This window comes from Lepeophtheirus salmonis, chromosome 13 (genome assembly GCF_016086655.4).
Source record: "Lepeophtheirus salmonis chromosome 13, UVic_Lsal_1.4, whole genome shotgun sequence".
NCBI classification, from domain to species: Eukaryota; Metazoa; Arthropoda; class Copepoda; order Siphonostomatoida; family Caligidae; genus Lepeophtheirus; species Lepeophtheirus salmonis.
Genome location: NC_052143.2, coordinates 20,463,562 through 20,488,088, shown reverse-complemented (window position 1 = coordinate 20,488,088; position 24,527 = coordinate 20,463,562). Strand labels below are relative to the sequence as shown.

At 29.1% G+C, this 24,527-nt stretch overlaps 1 protein-coding gene across 3 annotated transcripts in view; it reads right to left on the bottom strand.

The window, feature by feature from the left end:
* Positions 1-23,198, bottom strand: part of LOC121128277 (uncharacterized) — a 175,847-nt gene extending 152,649 nt beyond the window's left edge. The window contains exon 1 of one of the 3 annotated variants that reach the window (XM_040723856.2): positions 22,999-23,198. The gene's annotated coding sequence lies outside the window, so the exon portion shown is untranslated. The remainder of the gene's footprint in view (positions 1-22,998) is intronic. The other 2 variants (XM_071892885.1, XM_071892884.1) reach the window with 2 other exon arrangements.
* Positions 23,199-24,527: the final 1,329 nt, after the last annotated feature.

Genomic DNA, 24,527 nt, shown 5'->3' with positions numbered 1-24,527 from the left:
TTTCTTTGCCATGTAGTAAGAAGCTCCATCCTGCCACCACAAATAATCACCCTTGGAGTAATTGGCCTTCAATACATGTTATCGAAGCACTATATAATTATACTTAAAATAATGATATAAAAAATTGACTTTTAAGGCAAAACCTACTCTGATTGAAAATATCTATCTTTATTTTCTATTTTGACGGCTTAAATCTGAATAATAAGTGAAAGTTTTAGTATTGGGCTTTCCAAGATATTAATGTTGTAGCACTATGAATTATCGAAAGTATCTGAAAAAGGAAATAACATACAATTACTCAACATATGGAAGTCTCATTTCTATTTCATCTTTACGAAGTAAAGAAAGAAAACGTGTGACGCATAACAACGTACATAGTTACTACGTATTTGTGTTATGCTCCAATTGAGAGACCCTCAACTAGATGACCATCCACCAATCTAATAAGATCCGCAATCTAATTTATATATACAAGTACAATGATTACTATGATGCTTCCCTATTATTCTTCACCATTGATTTATGGTGTCCAATATTTAGTAGGTATATCTGTCTAAAAAGATGCGTACAATCTCCAGAGGCTCATTTACTATCAATGAATATAAATTAAAAAAGGAAGGACAATGTCTGAGGTAATCGAGAAAGCTCTGAATACATATATATATATATATATATACGTTACTTCATATATAGAAAGAGAAGTTGTATGTACATATATCCTGCTTTTTTTACTATGTTGGGGCAACGTTCCATAATTTTATGTTAGATTAATGATATTGCTTTTTATTTATATAATAAAATGTGATACATCAGAGGAGCAGGAAATGTTTGTTGGGAAGTAACAAATGATGAGCTCTGATTTATGATGAACTTCGTTCGCATATTCAAAAGTATATATTTATGTGTATGTAGAATATGGTAGAAAATAGGCTTTATTGAATGGAAACTAGTTTAAAGCACACAAACAATCAACCAATAGATCTAAAGAAAGAAAAAAGCAACCAGCAAACATTTATATAAAAAACCTTAGACAGTGTTTTAGATATGATTTCCTTGGTACTAGGATAAACTCCCTTGGGAAAATTGACCGTTGAAGATTACCCTGGAGAAAATTGCCAGTTAGGAAAATTGCTTGTATTTTGTTCACACTTCATTAATGAGTAATACCACATTATAAATTTGCTTAACATTATAAATGACATACATCTAAAGATATTTCTTTGTTCCATCCCAGAAAGAAGTACCTCCAAGTGTGAGTAATATTTTGTCATTCAATTTCCTTGCAATTTTTTAAATTCAATCTAATCTTTTAAGAAATCGATCCAGAGGTTGGTAAGGAGGGGCAGTGGGTCTTTAGTGTATGTCCTCTTAAAATATGGCTCAGTACCCTCCGCCCTCAAATTGGTACGGGGAAAGCGTAGGATTAATAAAAACCAATGCCAATAAATCCAAGGAATCCTTCTAATACCAAAAACAATGAATTCAAGCCCTCAGGTTGTGCAGGATACTTGAGGCTACCCCTAGATCCGTAAAACCTACAGTCAATTAATCCACTACATCCAAGGGATACCCTGTAATACCAAAAAATAGTTTTAAGCCCTTGGATTGGGGTTGGAAGTCTTGGGAGTGTTAAAGTTTCATGAGCCAAACCAGAAAGGTGCATGTCTACATTCGCTAAAAAAGTTTAAAATCTGATAGGCTATGTTAGTTCAATATATACTTCTACAATATTTAAATTTTTGAAATTTTATTTTACTTACCCTTTACTCTCAGGATTAGATAAATTATTGCAAATAGAAATCAGTTAGATACTCTAACCTTTCAAAAAAGATAAACAAAAAAGTAATTTAAAGTTGAGTGTACTTATTACAAAATTAATGAAAAAAAAATATTGAAAATATTGAGACTATTGAAATACAAATAATGTTATTTGCATGTATCATAGCATCCATAAGAAAAATGGCGTAAAAACAAAGAAAAATGCAGTTTTCAAAATGTAAACTAAGGATTTAATTGATCTTTTGGTATTAAAGGGGGCCCTTGGGTGTATTGGATGCATTGGAGTAGGATCCAGGGGTACCCTCAAGTACTTCGCGCAACCTGAGGGGTTGTAACTATTTTTGGTATTAAAAGGGTTCCTTTGATGTGTTGCTGGTATTGTTTTTAGCAATCCAACATTATCCCCGGGCCAATAGAAGGGTGGAGGGTATTCAACCATATTTTAAGATGCCCTATGCTATTTATCTGCACTCCTTACCAATCTTTTTGATCTATTTCTTAGAAGATTGGACTGAATTTTAAAAAAATAGTAAGGAAATTGTATTACAATAATATTGATCACACTTGAACATACTCCCTTGGGGGATGGAACTAACAAATAGGTTTAAATATTGGTCATAAATATTATTAAGCAAATGTTTAATATATTGTTATTCATCATTAAGGTTGAATAAAATACGGTCAATTTTCCCATTGGCAGTTTTCTGGCACGGATTTCCTTTTGTAAAAGGAATAGCAAATGATCTTAAATTTAGATATAATTTAAAAAGTCGTTAAATTCATCTTTGTCTTTTATATATTACGTTATTACCTTTATTGGGGCAGGCAATCTTTTTCCGAAAATTTTATAGAAAAAGGGCCAAAAGTTAGCCATCTCTTCCCAACTAAGGAAGGATTATTCAATAACTGTAGGTAATTTATTAAAGCTTGAAAGCTAAACTTAATACAATTGACTTGATTATGAGATAAGAAGTAGATAAATCGACAGCTGACAACAAGATACATACACGGTATGTATCCATATGTCTTTAAATGTTGTATAGCATTACAATTACTCCTTTTCATCAAGGAATAGTATTTGAAGTGAGAGCTATTTACTCATGGGCAGCTTTTTCTTGTTGGCAACCTGGACAGGCTTTTTAATTTTTCAAAGCTACTATCATAATTATGTAATTCCTGAAAAGAGAACATATAAGTATGTAGTAATATTTAGTATACTCAAGAAAAACGGAAATTATCTACAAGGGGTTTCTCAGAAATTATAAGAGTAGGTCTTTGCTGGACCTAGAGTAGAATTGAGAATTGATTATGAGTAATTCAAGCTTATATGCCCTTAATACATACGGAGTGGTATTTATGTATATTAATTTGCTCTCAGGGCTCATCGCAGCTAATTTATTGAAACGTTCTGACAACTTAGGTGCTTTTCTTCTATGCATTTTTAAATTTGTCAGGATTACGACGTTCAACTTCGTTTTATTTTATGTTTACACACCGGTATGAGTTGCTATATGCATCTATGTAAGTGATGAATAGTTTCATCTCTAGGAGTGAACGTGTATCGAATCTACTGACATTAAATTCTACAAAATTATATTTTTCGGGTGCGTAGTCCATTGAACTACTTCATATAATTGTATATCTTTGTCCTAATGAGGTAACGCCGTGATATATCAAGGTAATATCGATTACTTCATCTCTCAACCTTTTCTTCAAAAAGAGTAAGAAAAATATAATCCAAGATCATCTGATAGTTGATCAAATACGTAACTCTTACCCATTAAGGGACTATTAGATGTTTACATTAAGATATATAATCTTGAAATATAGATCAAGCACATTATATTTATATTTATGCAGGGCCATCGCCACGAGAGGATGTAGGGGGAAGGATTATTTGAGTAGGATGTCAGTTTCAAAATTTCGATTGTTTATCTAATGAATGAAAAAAAATGTATTCTTATATTACAATTGAAAAAATGAGATAATACAGTATGAAGACCAATTACACTAGGCATATTCTCAGACACTTGGTTTATATTTTTTCCTTTATCAAAAATTAAAATGTAAAATAAGTTTTTTTAGTACGAAGTCTTATATTTCTAACGCCACTAAAAGTGAACTGGTTGAGGTTAGACAACGTGAGATACAAATTACTAAACCCACCTATTGGATAAATATAGGGTTTACTTTTACTACAGCTAGTATAATAGCTATGTAACTCACTAGCTGAGAAAATAAATTATATTATATCCAATAAATTTACGTGATTATGATATGCATTGTTAGTGAGTCTTTAATATATCCATTTATATAAAAAAGTCAGATGCAACAGAAAAACCAGTCCAATAAATTTAGAATGGTTAAAGAACTAGCAAATTTCTTCGACAATTGTCGTTCACTCGGACTTTTAAATATCACTAAGATATTTGAATTGTTATTACCAACAGGCCTTACTAAGCAGAAAATGTAGCAAACATAACTTTGTTTAATTTTGTGTATGTTTTCAATAAAAAACAGGGTGAGGACTCAAAGATTAAAAAAAATTACGAATCTGTTTTTACTTCTCCATATTTTTATTTTGTACCATTTTTATGCCAATTTTTAAAGCAAAAGTTGGCCAATTAACAATTTTCTACACTTTTTAATCAATATGCCCCGGCCATTCTGAATGATGGGTTCAATACGGGACATGACTTCGATGAAGTCCAAGAATAAGTTGTTCTACTCCTCTGTGTTCATGCTCTACAGAGCATCGACATTGGGGTGAGAATTCTTGTTCCTCTTGCCCGCCAAGACGCTCCTAACAGCAAAGTACAGGGGGTTCATGTCGGGTGAGGACGAAGGCAACCATTTTCTCCCTGCAGAAATACTGCAGCTTCTTGGACGTGTGTACTGTGGCGTTCTCTTCAACCATGGCAAGACATGGTAGCTGAGGACCTTGTAGTAGATGTCTGCGTTGACTTTCTCGTGGCCCAAGGCCATAAACTTGGTACTCTTCTTCCTGCGTCCTCCGTTTCCAAGATTCTTGGAAACCTTTTCGGAGTTGTTCATCCAAAAACAAAACAAACATCAAATAGATGGTTTTGGTCAGGTCTTTTCAATATTACCAAGTAAAAAAGCGTCAGCCTGTTATAATTTAGACTAGACGGCCTCAAACATGATTTTAATATTTGAGTCCTCAACCTTTTTAATTAAAAAAGAAAGAAAAAAATGATGGTTTGTGTCTTTTTGACTTGTTTTTCCTTTTCTTTAATCCATATCAAATGTATTTTATAATTATATCTTATTAAGATGAAATTTATTTATTTTTTGTTATTTTAGAAAATTTATTGTTTTAGCCATGTTAAAAAATAAAAAAAAATCCTTTCGGCTAAAAAATAGAAGTGTGATGTGAGAAGTTAAATTTCGTAAGATTTTCATTGTATTACTTCTCCTTCCTTTAAAAACTAGCTTAATAAAGGAATCAAAATTAGCTATTAGTCAACCAATAAAGTCCTCTACTGTTAGATTATTATTTATTCCATAGTAAAGGTAGATTTACTTCCCAGCAAGTTTTAATTCGAGCTCAGAAAATAGAAGTTCAAACCTCTAAAAAGAGCAATAATATAAATATATCAACTTTTGACATTCAAATAATTAGTTGTCTTTGATGTTGTGGGGATACCGTTGTGTCAAATCTTATTAAATTAATATTGTACTGATTGAATAAATCAAAGTTTTTTTCGTTCTTAAGAAATTGTATCTTTCAGCATTTCTTTTCAATGAAATAAAAATTTATTGATACTTAATGAGAGGATATGGAAATAGATACATACTAGACATGGGTTGATATAAAAATATTTTCGAATCCAATATTTACAGATGATTACATGTACTCGTCAATGCTTCAATTTTTTCACAATTGGTGTGTTTCGTTTGCCAACAGATTCATATCCTAAGGATACAATATTTTTAAAAAATCAACTAAATATTTAATAGTAGAACTTCGGTAACAAGCTAATGATATATATTTATATTTGTATGACTAGTTTGACAACAAAAAAATAGTTTTGTCATATAAAATAATGGAACAAATATCGAAATTTCTTTGTATTTTCTTAGATACCAATACAATGCAGATAGTAAACATTTTGCCTAATATGTCATGCCCACTTTAAACTACTTGTCTACTTTAAAAATCAAAATCTACCTTTTATTACTGAATGATATAATAAAATTAAAGTACATACATACATTATTCCAAGAATAAAATTAAGTATAAATCGAGCTCCAGTGTCGTCATTTTATTTTATGAGTACAAAATATGAACAATTGCTCCACTAAACATTTTAATAATGTATTATTATATAAAATCAATTATTTGAAAATTCGGAAAATTCAAATATATAATTTGTTTAAAAAATTATATAACAAATAGAAATGGTATTTTTTTATATTTTCGGTTACCTATTAACAGTGGCGACTTATAACGATCATTTTTGAGATGCTATTGGTAATATATTATAATTTTTTTTTTAGTTTATTAACCTTGTTAAATGAATAACCATAATCAAACTGTTATAAACAATCTCTTGTGTGGTAAGATGAAGTATGAATGTATATTCTTTATTATCTCCATTTTTACTCTCATTTCAATTTATTGATCAACAGCTGACATTAAAATAATTAGTAGTTTTTGATGTTGTGGGATACCACCGTTGTGTTAAATCTTATTAAATTACAATAGTCTAAGAGAATTTTAGAGCATTTAAAACAGTAATTCATTTTTTATTAAATGTTTTATAAATTGTTCAGATGGAGTTGTACTGAAAAAGTATAAGTAGACCTATTAGTACTAAAAACTCTCGAAATGACATACAAATTATCTTTGAAGTTCTTTTACAGACATTCAAATACTCTGAAACGCTGGAGTGTTAGGAAAACAAACAAAAAATTATGTATTTACCCTGATAATTTGAAATTTTTTGGGAGATGAGCAGAATAGTTTTATGACGTTGCATAAATTAGCCATGAGTGGCTATAATATTAAGGGAATAAACATATACCCAACTCTGTATCTAACAATGATATAGACAAGAATTACAGCGATGTCCATCCTCAATTCCACTTTGAGTACAAAAGGATTTACACCTGTAAATGCACCACAAATTCTCAGAGTTACTTTTTGTCTTTGACACACTTGTGATTTATTTTATGGTATTGTTCTTTCTTCGAGAATAAAAAAGATTGAAATACAGGTTTGGTAAAAAAAATATTTTACGGCATCAATTATAAAAAGAGCACAATTTTCAAATTTCATTTTTTCTCAACCTCTGTCCATATTCATAAAGTATATTTCCTTCGCTAGGAGCGACCAAGAATCGAACCTAAGAATAAGAATATAGATAGAGCTCAAGAGAATAATTTCTCTCAAGCGTATATTTCACATAGCTACATCGTTCTATGAACGTATGTTAAAACATAGATTTAATTAATTTATGAATAAAGGAACCTTGATTTTTTAATAACGCTTCTAACGTTATAAGTAAGAACTAGTAATAACTTATTACTATCATAGTTCCATTAACAACCTGATGATAGTAACATCGTTATTATCTTAATTTATAACATTTAAATAAAAAAAATTGAAGTAAAAAGATTCAGCAGATACACCCACGAGATCCCACTGTTTATAAACACAGATATATTTTTTGTAAGACCATTAGAAACTTAATTTTACCATGCTGTCAAACATCAAATTGAACGTAAAAACCACCAAAAAAGTCATTTAAATGAATGTTCATTAAAATAAATTACTTTTTCTTCTTTATGACTTAATGGGAAAAATTAAGCCATTCAATAATGAAAAATGAGTTCATTTTCTCTCATTTTAATATGGAAATAAAGCATCAATTAGATTACAATAAATCTTTGAACAAATTAATTTCCTTTATACGTACATATATGAAAATAAGGAGCTCAACAAAAAATGATACATCAAACATATTGAAAGAAGAAAAAAATGTTTGCTGATACATCATAAATACATAAATTTAATTAACAACAGAGATGAATGACTTTCTTAAGGCTAAAAATGAAATGAAGTTTCTGGGGTGAAAAATGATGCAAAATAAATCATTACAAAAAATAAAGAAGAAATTAATTATTTATATTTATATGAAAGGTTTGTGTGTTGAAGCATAAAAAATTATCTGCAAACATAAAGAAACAGTAAATCATTATTAACTTAAACAATTGGTGAAAATGTCAAATGCCAATTTGAAATCCTATTAACGTTTTTCAGGACTTTTTTACACATGTGTGGATTAGCAGCCTTAGATTAGTTATTGGAAACTATCAAAATATTGTTTATATATAGAATGAAACTATTAATTCCTGACTTATCCAAAGATTTTTCCTACTTATTTTAAACTTTTGTAATTTTAATTGTGTGTTTGAAATCCTCAATAAAAATAAACAAAAAAACCATGTGTATTTTCTGATATACGCGTTTTTTGATAAATATTTAATAGAAACTCATGATTTATATTAATTAGTCTAGCTCTAATATTTTTTTTTTCAATTTGATAAAAGTAACAACATTTATATTGGAAAATAGATGTCATGCAATGTTAAAAAAATAATAACACTATTCATTAACACAAATACAGGATGGCAATTTCGAATCCAGAAAATTTAAGCATAATTTATTTCTTAAAATTAATTTAGCAATTCACACATCTTTTGCTCTTGCATAACAGGACCGATAGTGAAGTCAAATACTAAAACGAAACAACTCCAGTTTCAACCAAAGCCTCCATCCTAGTTTTGAAAAGGACGCAGGTCTTAATGAGGAAATCTTTGTCCATTTTGACAACTTCCTTGAGAATGGAAGACCACAAAGAATCAACATTGCTATTTGCATGTTTTTTGGACTCTCTCAAAGACTCCCAAAACATAGTGGTTCAAGACGTTCAGATCCCGCAAGCTAGGAGGGCATATTTCCTTGTCCCAGAACATTAAAGTCCAAAAAATGATGGTTTTATTTTAAAAGAAATCCGGTTCCAATTACATGATTTGGATAAACTGCACCAATTTAAAATTCGACCATAGCACCAAATCTGTTAAAATTAATTTCTGGTGTTCACCATAATTATCTATGGAGTTATATCTATCTTTGGACGTGACCTGGCTCTGAAGCACACAATAATAGCTAAAGGGTTTTCATATTTTGAGCATATCTTGTGGATGGTGTATTTTTTTAAATATGATGAACACCCTTTCAGTTACATAAATATCAGGGTTGCCAGGATATAGATTTAAATAAATATACATTTTTTCAGGATTAAAAATCCCCACCCTGTACATACATTGATTGGGAATATGTTGTACAGAAAACTTATTTTCAAAATTATCATAATATTTTAAACCCTATGAAAGTGTTCTGGATAAGATTTGAGGGGAAAATAAAAGAGAATTAAAACTAACTTTGGAAAAAAAAAATCCTGTTGATTTGTCTATTCTTACTGTTTTATAATGTATTGAAGATTGAGTTTTGAAATTCAAATAATGTATTATTCTAGCAATAAACATATATTAATTATCAAATAGAAAAAAACAGTCCAACACTTTGTTACCATATAGACTAACTTTTAGTTAATTTTGGGCTCCATTTATTTTTCTTTTAAGAGGAAAAGATGAGGGATACAATAAAATTTACATTGCGACCGATATACAGACTACTTATCGAACAGTCTGATATTGGATGAACCAAGTTGGGTAACAATTGTATCTTGAAGTTTAACCTCTCTAATCTTGCTCTTTTTTATTGTCATTTATTGATTCAATTTTTCTAAATGTGTGATAAATTGTCTGACATTAAAAAACAGTTAACATCTTTTTTTATCCAAATAAAAATAAAAATAGTTATATTATGAATTTATTATTTACTTCATCCATTTTGCACTCGTAAATATCTATTGAAACGCTGAAAAACTTGTATGAACATAATATATCCAGAATAAACAAATCCTTATTGTTCAATACTTTCAAAAATTTAGGGTTTCAACAAAATATTTTTATAGGTAGTAAAAATATTAAGTATATATTATATTTTCTACACAAATTTCTTTCAAATATTAATTACTTTATGCAAATTTCGTAGAACAAACTAGTACACCCATCAATTTTGATGAGGTTGCTTGTATTATATAAAATAATAGCTACAATACTACATTTTTGCTTATACCATTGTACGCCTTAGTTCTCAGATTGACAAAAATAATATATAAAACTGTATTGAAATAAAAAGTAGATTCCAAAGAAAATACAAAGTACTTTTATAAATCTTTGGGTATATCATTTCACATTTTACTAATAGAGTTTAAAAAAATATAAACGTTCAACTACAAGTTAATTACAAGATTTTTCTATTTATTTTGATAAAAAAGGCTGCGATACACAAAAATGGAGATTTCATTGTGTCTACAAACATCGATAAATTATAGTAATCAAGGGATAAATCAATCAATGATAATAAATAAACTAATACTTATAACCAAGCAACTCAGTACTGAACATAAAGAAAAATTTGTACTAGATTTATTGAGTGATAATTAATTAATTTATCTGTCAGACTATTGATTTAATCAAATATATTGGTACAAAGACTTTTCTTTACTTTGTAAAGTAATATATACATAATAATGTGATATATTTGGATGTTCTCTACAACCACGTGACTTCATAATGAATTAGCTTTCAAAATTAACGATGTAAACCATTTATTAGAGCAAATAAAAGGAATTACAAAACGTTGAAAAACATCGTCTATGTGTTTTTATGTTAAGAATTACGTAAAAGTGTTTGTTCAATAACTCAAAAAGTCGTGTTTCTAATCTATATACTACAAAACAAAGAGTATCCCTGGACTAAAAAGGATCCTCTGTTTGAATGAAACACACCCGAATATTTAATATATTATTATTGTATTTTGCAAAAAGAATGACTCATAAATACATACCATTATAAACATGTTTTTTTAGGTATAGTATGTTATATGACAAAAAAAAAGATTAATATATTTTATTGTTGCGTTTTTTACAAGGCAACAAATACTACCTATTAAAATATGGAATTATTGCAAAAATATATTCAAAATTATCCCAATCTACTGAGTTTCTAAGCGAAAAAAGTCCAAGAGTCAGCATGTTCTTGGACATGTGTGCCTGGGCGCTGTCTTGGGTAAACATATAGTCGTCTTTGGAGAACGTGCTCTTCAGTAATTGTACCTCATGACCTTGTAGTAGACGTCCGTGCTTACTTTAGAGAAGTAGGGACCACGACGCCGAGCTAGATGTTTGGTCCTTAAGGATCCCTCGGTTTGAGCTCTTGATTCAGCTAAGTAGCGATCATTTTTACTGTTCAGAACAGGGTTCAATGTGAATATATCCTTGTCGGAGATCGACTTGTGCGTGGAGGAGATCGAAGACCCACTACCGTTTTTCTTATTGCTTGGATATTTTTAGTCGTACAAAAACAAAACAAAAACATCAAATTGTAGTTTTTTTGTCAGTTCTTTCATATGGTACCAAGTACAAATTTGTCAGATGTTTAGAATTGAGGCAAGACGGCTTCAAAGAGGATTCTAATTTTTGAGTTTTGAGAAATCCTCTCTGATAAAGAGATTTTCCCGGATAATTGGATTATTATTTTTGGGGAGATATTGAGAAGAAGGACTGCAGAACCCACCAGAATAATCATATTGGTTTAAAAGCGTCCATTGTCCATGAATAGGCTTCTGTTCATTCTGACGAAGTCGTCATAGCATGGAATAGTTTTTGACCTCGTTTTGAGGCATGTATGGGTGCAGATGGAGGACAATTTTAATTCTGAACCTTTAATATTGTAGTTTTTGATAACTTCAACAAAAAAAAAATTAATATATTTCCAGTTTTCTTATCATAATGCTAATGAATTGAGACCAGACTTTTTTCCTTATAAACCCTTTATACATATAAATATTGAGCTTAAATCATATTATAAAATTTATTATTTTACAAAGAATATTTCTATCATAAGAATAACTAATAGTGTGAAAGTAGATACTTCAAAGAAGGTTATTGAAAAAAGATTTGGCAAAATTTACATTTTAAATAACATGCAAAAAAAAAAAAATAATTGAATTTTCTCAATAAATAAAACTACACATATAAATTTTCCATCTAAGTATATCTTTATTAATTTATTTAATTAAGTAAAAGTCCTTTAAGAAAAAAGAAACAAATTATTGGTTGTAAGTACAATGGAGAAAATAAGTATATCATCTTCTGAAGATTTTGTAAGTTTGCAAAGTGACAAAAGAAAGAACAGTCAATAATTTAAATTGTAGGTTTATACAAAAAAAAGTGTTTAATGGAGGAAAAATCCTAAGAATAAGCCAAACAACATCAGCCCCATCCTGAAGCAGTGAGGCGAAATTTTTTCTATTGGGGGTGTTTATCTGCATCTAAGGGCGGATGGACGGTCCTATGTATGGAAATGCAACCTCTTTTAATCAAGGCAGACCACTGTTAACAGGTAGTAGAATGGGACTTCCAAAACATATGGACATGGCAAGAAGGAGTGTTTCAATGAGAATCACATTTAGGTTATAAAGTAGCCTAACCAGTCTGCTGACCTTAATCTTACAGAAAATCTTGTTCCATATGCAAACTTACAAAATCGGAAAGGGATCAAATACTTATTTCCTAAACTGTATAAAAGGAATAATGGATCTGAGTACGTTATAAAAATTCGAGTTCTGTCTACTTTAATGAAAAAAATGATACAAGAACATAATAACTTGTATCATATATTTGTAACACTTGCAGAACTGACCAATTTGTACATAAGTTACGTATACATGTATCTGGAAATTAAATCAATTAAAACTTCAAATATTATAGATATATAAATAAATTGTGAGTTTGAGTGATTATTATCCGATTTAATTGTTTAATAACATAAATCACTATCTAAGTTCGCACTAAACTTTCTAATTCTTTTAAATATGGAAATTGCTGAATTTTTATGCATCAAAGTATATGTATGAAGCTTTTGTTTCCATAACGAACGATTTTTTTCTTAAATAGGTAAAAAAAAATGATTTTTAAAGAAGTTATATAACTTTGTAACCATTGATTTCAAAAATCATTACACATATAGCATTGGATGTACTTACACATAAACAACCTGATTAGTTATTTTTCCATGATACTTCAATATTACTATATTTTCGAACAGTCGTCTTTCGTTACACCAGATAGGATGGAAAAAGTTCAAGGAAAACACTGATTTAGTAAATTAAATGGACCAATTAAATTAGCACAAATATATAACTTAATATAGACGTCAAATTGACATACATTAGCTAGTAGTGGAAAGCAGTGGTCCGGAAATATAAGCTAATGAGACAAGGGGTTCTTTAAGCATAATTTTGAAGGTATCGTTTATTTGAGGAGACGGTAGCACATTGAGAAAAAGATCAAAATCTATATTTTCTTAAAAAGAAGATCAATTTAATGCCATATATAAATATTACTTCATTAAGCAACCAATCTAAAAAACCTGTAAGCTGGGGATTTAAAAATTGCATATTTCCCTCATTTTTAATAGTGGTTGGCACATGATCCCAAAGATTTTAGCATTAAAAAATGGCTGTTTGTTATAAAATCAGCCAAAAATCTAAAAATTATTTAAAAATTTTATTTTATTATTGGATCCCTTGTAGGTTTTTAAAAAAAAAAGAAAATGGTGAGTTTTTGCTGAGAATTTGAATAATGTAATAGCTCTGAGAAACTTAAAAACGGACCTCTTTGCCTCTTTCAAAAATCATTATTTCTTTTTAATAGATTTATAATATGTTATTTTATTAGTATAATCTCCCATTGGGCATTCCAATTTGTGTTTTTATCATGAAACCATACAACATTGCGTATATTCCTTTTGTAATTGTAATATCTTTTCATCAGATTATCCTACTTTTTTTATCTTAGATTCAACTCAATTTATACTATTTTTAAAAAAACTTACCAACCCCTTGAATTCTAGAAACCCGGAATAATCATGCTGAAATTTTATTCCCACAAGAGGGGAACATAAAAGAGGGGGGAATAAAAAGAAGAGTCAAAATAATTTTCTACTTTCATTCCTTAAATAGGGGATACAAGAAAAATAATCTAAGCAGCATGTGGGATTATTCCATGAGTTTAGAATTTCGATGGCATATCATAATGCTATCATAATACAATTATTACTTTTCTTTAAAAATAAGTTGTTATCACTACAGGTGTTTTGTGTATCTTCTTCTGTGAGGTGATTAAATGAAGTTTTTTCAAGATTTATGGAAAAAAAAATCATTAAATGAAATAAAAAAATTTGTTATATACCCTAAATATTGCATTTTTTTTTGGATTATTATTCAATCTATGACGTCTATGAAAACAAAGAATAAATATGAACACAATATTGAATATTGAACAATGTCAGTCTTGACTAGACCTCAGAAACAGGATCAGTTATTGATGACAGTCTTATTTGGCAGATTCCGGACTTCCTTCTGGATCCTGGAAATCAGCTCGGATTTCATGTTTCAGGAGGATCTGTTGGTGTGTGACTCAATAACGTCCCACACAAAGAAGTCCATGGTGTTGAGATTCGGTCCAAACACTAAATCCAACAAAGATTGTATGTAAATAATTATGAAAGAAGTTCAATGTTTTCTTTCCAGAATGACGTAAAGCAGAGTCTTGCTATCATCTCCTGACTCCTCCAGTTATTTCCTGACTCTTCAGACAAAGGAGAGTGAGGATTAAGAAGTTTGCTTTCTTGTCTACCGTAGATTGGGGAATAAATACTTCGTTGATCGATGCCAATTTTTTAACTGAGGCTATACAATTCTGGTTAGCTGCCAGAACAACAAACAATATCCTTTTTCCCCATGCACTCGAATTTTGTTGTTAAAGTTATTTAAATATAAAGATATTTATAGCCATTATATTCATAAAAAAACGTATATGCATTCTATTTTGATAAAACTTTTTTTTCAATGTTATTATTCATGAATACTTTAAAAAAGTATATTTATTGAGTTTTAAGTATCTTTATACGTACAAAGGAAGGTAGTTTTTTTACATATTGGAGATAGGATAGGAAAAAAGGGTGTGTGAGGGATTCACCTTCTCTTCTCTTCTAATTTCCCCTACAATAGCTCACCCTCTCTATTTTTATAATCTTTTATCTGCAGATTCATACATGTAGATATTTACATAGCGCTTCCAGCTTCGATACAACGCACACACAATAGATTATATATATATATATGTAAATATATATATTGCCATTCTATTCAACTCATTTTTGTATTTATTTTTGGAATTTATATTTAAAGAGATGTTTTAATATCACACTGTATATAAAATGTCTTATTTTTTGGCTAAAGAAACAATCAATAAACATTCATCAATCTATTCTAAAATTGGAAGTATTATACATATGTACATACTAAATAGATTAAATGAGTGGGAAGTTGGGCTCTGTATGAATCATCCTCCAATCATCACCTTACTCAAAGGGGTAAAAGAGATAAAATACGTTCTTTACTTCAACCTTCTTCTTATCAAAAATCCTTGATTGGAAAGATCCTATGGCTGTTGGGTTACACAAGATATATTATTGTACAATGTTTTCCCAATAGTCGAAAGCAGAAAGTGTATTTTGGAAACTTGTTAGTAAACTCATCACCAAAACAAGATTAACTAAAGCAAAGGCTCCAACGGTAGTCTACTGTGAGAACTAAAATCAGAGATGTAATAAAAGATACCTTTTCGGTAAGATGAACGTGTTGAAAAAAACAAAAAAACCTTTCATTCCGTATAGAACAAAGCTGTGAAAAATATGTTTTTCCTCAATGTTCTAGATGAAGACTATAGAAGTACAAAAATTGATTTTTTTGTCTAAAATTTTGTTTTATTCAAGAAACAACATAGAATTATTCTCTACATACTTTGGTAAAAACATGAAATTGTTTCTTAAACTCACTAAATATCCCTAGAAAATCTTGCGTTTCTACCGTTTCGCATCAAAATTAAAGCGTTTTGTGCACAAATATTTTAAACATGAAAAATGATCAGAGTTATCGCTTGTCACCTGTATCTTATATAATATGAGTTTTAACTGAAATGGTCGTATACTTTCATAACACCTTATTACCAATTTTAGTATTTATTGTTCAGTTTTGCCTCGTAAATCAAATAAATCTAAACAGAGCACCTCTGATTAACCATCGTACTTCTGTGTAGTAAAACACACCATAGGTGATTTTGCAGTCCCTGAGAATTTTGTCTAGCCAACGCTTGATTGATATCTCTTGTTCTGAAAAAATTGACAATTTAGAAAACACCATGACGTGATACATTTGTAACGGTTTGCCGCATGCATAAAGCCTCCCGAAACAAAATACAGGGATATGTCCAAAAGTTAATGCGTCTATTTCTGGCTCTTGGATATATTCAAACCTTTTGAATAATTTTAGAAGTAACCCAATAATATGATTAATAAATTGTATATAAAATCCCTTAAGAGGATTTAATGAATATATAGCAAAAAGGGGTAGTATCCATTATTTAAAGAACATATTCATGTTTTTGTAATATAATTTATATTTTTCTTATTACAAGTAGAAATTGTAATTTTTTCTTGACTAGCTTTGTTTCATACATATTAAATATCCATTTTTGTTTTATAAAATATATGAAATAATTACAATGCAGATAAGACAAAAAGTTGACAAGACACACAAATAATTTAACGCTATCTTTCAAATTAAAAATAATTCAACTGTCACTTATCAAGCTGTGCTTTCTAAAGAAGGGGAAATTATGTTTAGCCGTATATATGTAAGTTTCGACTAACTATTGTATTTAGTGTTGTTTTGGTTCTAATTTAGGACTTGGTCTTTCACAACTAACAAGTGTTGGACTTATAAAATAAGGAAAAATGGTCTCTTTAGATACATCATCATTGGTACTTGCAGTATAGTATAGCTATAACTCGAAAAGTTGTGGTCATTATTTCAGTTCAGTCTTCATTTCGAATAGTATTTTTCCAATTCGTATCGCTTTGAAACATTTTTCATCTTGTCTATTGTATTTATTGGTTCAAAAGATAAAACATTTAATCATTTGTTCAAGTGAAAACAATTTTTTAACTCTGCTTTTACATCAAACATAAATTTTTAATTCATCTTAATTTGTCTTGTCACATTTATTCCGTTCCATATTTCGTTATCATCCCGTTTTATAACATCCCTTCTTATAAAGCAGTTAGTTAATTGGGTAAACAATAAAACGTATTTACTCACATAATAAACAGTTCAACGATTATAATAATTATGTCATTTAAATTTTGTATCATTTTTTAACTATAACATCCATTTTATCTTCATAAATATCAATCAAAATGGTAAAAATACTTGAATGAATATAACACAAGGAAAAAAATATTCATATTCCAAAATAATGTTAAATTCATTAGTTGGCGAGAATAGCAGGATTTAATTTATTGTTATTCTTAAAATTCTATGAAATAACAGAATGTGAATATTGGGAATCAAATTAGTACCTATTAATTTGGATGAGGTTGTGTGTATTATATAAAAAATAGCTACAATATTATATTTTTGTAGTTATTATTGTACGCCTTAATCCCCGCACTGTAAAAAAAAAAAGAATCCAAGAAATCAAAAAAAAGAAAAAGAAAAAAAGAACGACTTTTAAATAATACAGTAAATTACATTCACTAAACATAATTTAGAAATAGTTGAATATACGAATAAATCCTAAACAGTGCACTATCGAGTTAGAATAATAATTGAATATACGGGGCCGTCAGAAAGTCCTAGAACATTATAAACGTTGAGAAATTAATTACACCTAGTGGGTTTATGTGAAATTTTGTAGAATTTTTTTAAATTGGAACTAGTTTTTTGCACATTTAAGAACATAATGTATGACTTGGATCCCAGTCATCCTCAATCCCATACTGCATGCAACCTCAGAACGCTTTGCACACGTTGACAACGTAGTGATTCGACATTTATCGCCATTCTTTCTCAATTGATTGTTTTAGGTACTCAATAATGCTGTGACGTTACCTACAGGCCTTACATTCAATTCGCCATCAGATGCTGTATTCAAGGAAATTCAGATTGGGGGCCTACAGTGGCCAAAAGTCCTTCTGCCATAACTTCATTTTTTTGGAAATCCAATCCTGCATGATTTTTACCGTATGTGCAGGAGTTGCGTCATGTTACAAGCAAAAATCGGCATTTTTAATTACTTTGTGATCTTGCGAACGTATGGAAGCACTTTTGAATGCAAAATCATCAAGTTATCCTTGCTAGTCAATCTGTATCTAACCAGGAACTCAAATTGGTTGATTTTGTGACCTTCATCATTACTGAGGTCGGGATATTTGGTGGTGGACAGTTAATTGAGGTTATGATTGACTTGTCCAAAACTTGTCTGAGAAGATTAACGTTTTGTTGTCGTGATTGTTGTTCTTGTTGAGTGAGCAAGGGTCGTTCAATATGTAGGAGAAACTAGGTACCAGTTTTTTTTTACTGCGTTCGACACCGTAGAACAACTCTTCGACCACTTCCTTGCCAAGACCGTCATTGTCATTTACGGATATTTGATTATTTTTTATTTTTTTTTCCCATTTCAGGGTTTAATTTGATCGGCCTTCCACTTTTATGACAATCACTGATGTCTTGGCTATTGGGGACCTTACCCCTGATCCTCCAAACGGTGGTTCTGCAGACATTAAAGGTATATAGAATATAACAATAGCTAAATCCGGTGCAGACAAAAGGAGCAACTTTTTGCATTTTTTGTTACTTTATTTTTAATATTTACCCAAGAAATTTGGTAAATAAGGTGGTCAAAAGCGAAAAAATCAGCTTTTTTTTGTTAACGCAACTTTTCCATAAAATTAACCAAAAAACTCTCTCAACCCAATTAAAGTCATGTTCCAAAAATTATTGACGGCTCTGTACTCAACCAAAATGTTTCAGGAGCAAATTTTAACTTTCTTTAATGTTTTCAAATTAGTGATTTATTTCTGGATAGTTTAAAGAAAAAGGATATTTTAGATTCAGATAAATAAATTGGGAAAAATTAAAAGGTCATTACTCTTAGGGTATACCTACCAAACAGAGTATAATAAAATTAATACCCAAAGGACAATAAAATTAAACAACATTATAAAACTTAGCCTTTTAATTAATTCTCCTTAACTTAGAAACACACTTTACACCCCCCTAAATATCGTTATTTGATCTAAATCTAAGCGTGTATATAATCAATTAACACACTTATACTTTTTTCTTTCATGAACACATCGAATTAAAAACTTTTACTCTCACTAGGTTCTTGAAAAGTAAAATAAAATAGTAACCCAGAATAATTTTTTTTTCAGAGTCTTACTTTTCTTCAAAGTGTTACAAAAAAATCAAACTTTTTTTATAGTAAGTAAGGATTTATTAAACATGTCCAAGACAAACAAATTTTGAAAGATACTTTCTTTGTTGCCTATAAAATATTTGTAATTATATACCTGCAATACAAAAAGAACATAGATTCTTCTTAAATATTATTGACTTCAAAAGTTTTTTTATATATTAATAACAAGATACTTCTAATAAGTGCTTTCAAAAGGTACAAGTCAAGTTCGTCCCTATCTCTCCTTTATTGGGAGATAATGAACAATTATCCATAGAAAATTAAAAGACATTAATCTATAACATGGGTGTTAAACATACGGCTCAAGGGACGGATCCGATCCGTCCCGCCTGGATGTTTGATACTGCCAGGTACATCAATCTGCATTATTAAAATAAATGACTGAATTCAATGTATTTTTTTATATCTATGATTCCTATATTGTCCACTAGAACTCTGTGTTTTAATACTAGTAAACAGCAAGAAAGCAACACGGGGTTGGAAATAACAGTAGCAGGTGGTGGCATTTGAGTCTAGTAATAATCTGTTGGTTGCAATTTCGTTATTAATTTTTCTTTATCCTCGTACCTTCATCACCAAATAGTATTTGTCAAATAAACAAAAAGTGGATATAGAGTGAAGAATTTTACAAGATATATGGACATTTTTTTAAATGTTTACAGAGTTGAATGGAAAACAATTTGCTTTGCCATTATTTGTTTTAAGTATTATTTAGATTTTGAAAGAATTGTATTTTAATATTCCACAAAGCTATCAGTTATATCACAAATCAACTTAAATACATTTTTAACTGAGTAGAAATGCTGTTAAAATTGAACATTTTTTAAAGTTCTTAGGTTGTTTTTCATGTATTTAATGAAAGGAAAATTCCTAAAACAATTTTTTTTAAAAAATCATTTATTCTTTTTTCCACTAATTATAGTATTAGTAAGTAATACAATGTAAAAAGTTGACTTAGCGTTCGTTTTCTGTAATTTTACAATAATCTTATTGTCTGGTCTGCTGGAGATGAGATTAAGCTGCATTCTGCCCCAAAACAAAATGAGTTTGACGCCAGTGCTCGTGACCATAAACGTGGCATTAAAGATGTAATTATGTACAAAAGTATAAACCTATCTCCCCAAGCCTCACAAAAAGTGACTCTCAGATCACAACAACATCTACCTACCAAAATAAAATACAAATACAAATTCAATCATAGTTTTTATTGTTAATAGGCTAATCTGTGGCATTCCACAGAGGCTGGCCTTAAGCAATTTCTAGTTAATTCTTATTGAAATGCTTATAGTTTACATTTCAGAAATGTTTTTTCACATCAATTACATTTTCTTAATTTTAATAAACTTACTAAGAATAATATTTGATTTAAAAGAAAGGAATAACGCTTAAACTTTTTATCTTTTGAAGGGCTGAAGGTTCTTATAATTAGCGCCAATTAACTATTTATCACTCATTCTCAGTTTGTTTATATATTCTTTTCATTTTAAATAAATTATTATTGATTTTCACGAAATTGTTTAATAATTGTAACTAAACCACGATCTATTTTTGACGCAAGAAATTGTAATTAAATCAATTTTCTTACTATTCTTTGTGGAGATCTTATCAAATTAATATGATAAGTCTCAGAAAATTCTAGATACGTGGAGTAATAACCAATGCAGCTTAATTTGTGTTTCTACTTTTACCCTCTTAAAGAATTGTTATAATAAATGATGTTATCTCTTTTTTTCCTTATATGAAAAACCAATCACTCCTTTTATATTCTCCCCATGTGGAAATCAGATTTATCCGTGATTATTCCAGAATTCCATGATTATAATATACTTAAAATAATACTCCTTTATAAAGCTAAAATTACTTTTGAAAGTAGTATTTATTATAAACTAGTGAAATACGTTATTTACATGAACCGATGGATCTTTACAGGTTACAGGTATTTCATGTGTTGGGTAATAGGTATGAATATTATAAATATTTTAGAATAAATATACGGATACTAAATGAGTTTTTCTGTATCGGTAGTTACAATTTAAATAGATTAATGCCAAATATTGGAATTTTTTGCAGAATGGAAGTATACATGGTTAACAGGCTTTCTTATTTACTAAAAAAATACTTATGTCATGTCAAAGAATGGAAAACCTTACAGCTTTTAGTATCTAATCACTGTAAATGAATGGTAGTAAACTTATGATACTAATATACTTATGAAAAGATCCAGAAATCATACCCTGATATAGTTTAAATATCTATTTATGAACTTTGACTGCTATTACTACAAATGATTTTTTAATAAGTGGTTAAATTAACTGACTTTATCAAGTTCAATAATGAAAACTATACGTTTTAAAGCTCTTAAAGTGAGAAAATAGCTTTGTCATAAGTACTGGCATGTAAAGTAATTGTCTCTAGATAATGTGTTTAGAGGAAGTCACTTCTAGTTGATGGACATTTTTTATAACAATTACTTGTTTGACAAATATGTTGCACGTAAGCCAAAAAGGATTTTATACTCGAATATCTTTGTAGTAAGAACCTTTATGTTCATTTTTAACCTTTTAAGTCTTTTATGATCCTTATTAACACTCTAATAATCAAATCAAATCAAATATATATATTAGCCTAAAAAAAAATTGATTCCTTAATTTACCCATGCAATAACATTTTTAACTAATTCTAATATAATTTATTTCTCAATTAATTATTCTAAACAAAATAAAAATTACATCAGATTGATTATTTCGTGATTTTTTTTTTCATATTTCAAATTAAATGTTTACATTTGTAAATTCATAAAAATTTATATGTCCAATAGCTGAACTAAAGTTTCTTTCAGTTTTGTATGAAATGATGTTTTTTTTTACCAATTGGAACCCATATTTTGGTCCAGACCCAAAGTATCATTTTAAAAAAAGGCACACATAAAAATATTTTTTTTAATTTTTCCAAAAAACATTTTGGGTTGAGAAAAATAAATGTACAACTGAATATAAAAACTGAAAAGCATTGAGTACTGACGTCGGAAGTTTTTGAATACATTGGAATTTGAAGAAAAAAACACGAGATTGGAAAAAAAGATACCATAATTGTGAAATATAGACATGGTGAAATACCACTTAACGATATTCCTCCTGGTCAATAGGTTGAATAATTGAACAATATGAAACTGACTTGAAAATAATTTCCTGAGAGAGTCCATCAAATATGGATTATGATAAAAGTTTTTTAGATAGATACAACATCATCCCATGTAAATGCATCAAATATTTCAAATATATTTGTTTTTTTTTCTAAAAAATAAAATTTATAATACTTTTTAATTGAACAGAAATTGATTTTGAGATAAACACCATTCTTTTACTGCCTCAAACTTATTTTTTTTTTAAAATGACTTCAGACCGGATCAAAATAGATAATTTTGTTTTGGACAAAATTTTACTAGAAGACCTGTACTGAACGAAGGTGGACCGAATGAAGTAAAATATAATTTATAAAATTTATACTGATACCAAAACACTAATACATGATTCACTCATCTGTATAGTTATATATATCTTCATCTTTAAATAGGTATTATATTAGGTGTAGACTTTAGATTATGTTATTTATGTTTCAGAAGCAAATTATAATGCAACACTCTAACAAAATTATAAAGAGACGACATATTTCTTACCTAAAGTTTTGAAAGATTATTTTTCTATTTAAAAATCCAATGTATACAAATATATGTATACCTATAAAAAATTATTTCAATATCACTTTTATTCTATACAAATTATTAGATCAAATATAAAATCGTCAAATTCCCTACAGAGAGTCCCTTTCTTGCGCTCATGAACTCATATTCACAACTACTACTTCTACTTACTATCCTTATTCCTTTTTTTGTTTTTTACTTTCAACAGCTGAAGATCGCGAGCGAAAGGATGAAAAATGTTCTTCTTCTTCTCTTCTTTTCCTATGTATTTTATTATAATAATATATACATTTATTTTCTCTCTTCAAAAATTTCTCTCTCCCCATTTTTTATTATGATTCTTATTAACCACCCTCGACTCTACTGCATCTTCAGAAGAAGAGAGGAAAATAATCGGATGAAAGCTGGAGACTATTTTATTTATTTTTTACAGTCCCTCTGTATCGCTATTTAATGTTATTTAAATTTGAAGGATGATGAGACGAGGGATCCAAATGGGTCCGTGGAGGGCTGTTTATTGACAGGATTGTTGCACCTATTTTGTTTTTATCTTTGTGACTACACGATATATACGTATTTTGGTCGTAAAAAAGAAGAAAACAACAATGGGTTGAAAAAATTAAAAAATATATTTTCCCTTAATGACAAATTATCTTTGTAATTATTTTAAGATAAATAATTAACTATGATGGATGTCTCAACAACAGTTATAAAACATGCATAGAATAACAATTAATTTCTTACTTAACACATGTCATAAGGCACTAAAATGAACTATTCATCGATCTAAAAACAAAGTAATTATTTGTATCACATTGCCTGACATTGATAATATGTCATAGGTATGGATTTTATTACATTTTATTGATTCTCACAAATTAATATCTTTGAAAGTATAACATAAAGATTAAAATCAATCCTTGGTTTAATTTTTTCATAATTGTTTCTTATTTATTTTTATTATGCATTCACAAATATGTAATACTAGACCACTTCTACAATATAAATTTTTAGAATTTTAATATGTTTCCGCATTTTCCCCATTCTTTAAGGTGTGAGAAGCTCGAAAATTATTTTTTTAGGGATCTAAATATGTCCTATACCCCGCCTCATCGGCGTTCAAGTTTTTCTAAAATGCAATTTTTTGATGACTTTGCTTAGTTTTTGGACAAAAGTATGGATAAAATACACCATGGAATGGTAAAAAAGACATTAAACTAAAATATAACTATTTTTAAATAATACTTGTTACATATTTTATTATATAAGTATCAAAATTGCCCAGTTTAATGAAGGTAAAGAGAAATATTTAGGTGCACGGACCGCAGTACTAAAATTGTAAACTCCCATCTGCCAATGTTATTTTCTCTTATATTTAGCCATTTTTTGCGAAAAACATATTATTTGCTTTTCTTTTCTACAGCTATCAGATTTTTTCGTCGAATATAATTTCAGGGTTAAATTAATGTTTTGATCATCATCTAAAGCATTGCTGCATAGAGGAA